At 55.9% G+C, this 1,215-nt stretch overlaps 1 protein-coding gene across 2 annotated transcripts in view; it reads left to right on the top strand.

Moving 5' to 3' along the window:
* The window catches only part of LOC127750359 (potassium channel subfamily T member 1-like), a 162,524-nt gene that overhangs the window by 134,482 nt on the left and 26,827 nt on the right, over positions 1 to 1,215 (top strand). The gene's annotated exons all lie outside the window — the stretch shown is intronic.

Genomic DNA, 1,215 nt, shown 5'->3' with positions numbered 1-1,215 from the left:
AAAAAAAATTAAAAAATACAGGTGAGCTTTACTTAGTGTGAAGTGAAGTGGGCTGCTTTGCTCTATGATTTCCTAAATAAGGTAACGCCCCGCTCACTATCGACCTGTTACATGTATTTATACATTTACGGCACCTCCCTCCTGTGATCGCTCACATGTGCTGCCGCCCCAGGTCCCCTGGTCACCCTGCTGAGCAGCCGCAGCCGGGAGAGAGGGGAAAGGGAGGGGGCGTCCCAAAACATTGCCCTGTGAGAGATGGCGTGAGGCCTGACCGCAACGCGGGCCCGCTTACACTGCGGTAGATTGATGAGGCGCAATCACCTCTTGCTCTTCGCTTCAACGGGAGGGAAGCACAAGACAAAAACCGCTCAGAGATAACCGCCCGTCTCGACCTCCTGGCCTATGGCGGCTTGCCTGCGCTGACGGCAACGGAAATATTTCTCCGCGTGAAGTAAAAAGTGTATTGGTGAGGAGGTGAAATGCCGCGCGGATCTCCTGCGACGCGGCGGGTTTCGCTGTGTCGTTGTGAGCGGCCGTATAGCCCGCGCCCGTCCGGGCCCGCGGGTCGAGTGTCGCGACATCTCGAGGAGGAGCGGGGCCGCGCAGCTCCGCGCAGCGCCCTGTACCCTCGAGCACTCATTAGTTGTAACGAGGAGCCCCTCTGGGCCCCAATGGCCCCGGGGGGAGGGGGCCGCGCCTCCCGGTCGGAGCCCTCTTCACATCGGAGGCGTCAAGTCGAGCAGACGGCTCCGAGCATGAAGCTTCACGCTTTCGCACGTGCCGCATACGGCCGCACACCTATATATTCATGAAATGCAGTCCGCGGGATGTACTTTTTATTTAAATAATGCCATCTATTTGTGTCAAGTCAAGTTTCAAATTCTCAAGCAAGGATTACACTCGACTATTTTTCTTCTAGTGAATATAAAATTTGTCGGTATTCGCTAGCTTTTTAACGTCGCGTCCAATCCGGTGGTTTCCATGCATACCGCAAACCGTGGCTCAGTAACGTGTCACTGGGCACTTTCGCACAAAGGGGCGGGGGTAGTAGTAACGCTCCCGCTCCCCCACTCATTACCCAGTCCATTACCTGACAGCTCCTGACAGCTGCCCCCCCCCCTTTCTCGGATTCATTGGACAAATCACGGGAGCTCGGCGCCTGTGAGATTCAGGGTAGGCCACAACGCTGTACACGCATGCACTGCAGACATGATA

This window comes from Frankliniella occidentalis, unplaced genomic scaffold (genome assembly GCF_000697945.3).
Source record: "Frankliniella occidentalis isolate FOCC.00 unplaced genomic scaffold, Focc_3.1 Scaffold177, whole genome shotgun sequence".
NCBI lineage: Eukaryota > Metazoa > Arthropoda > Insecta > Thysanoptera > Thripidae > Frankliniella > Frankliniella occidentalis.
Note: the sequence above shows the minus strand (reverse complement) of the source record. Positions and strands in the feature narration are given on the sequence as shown.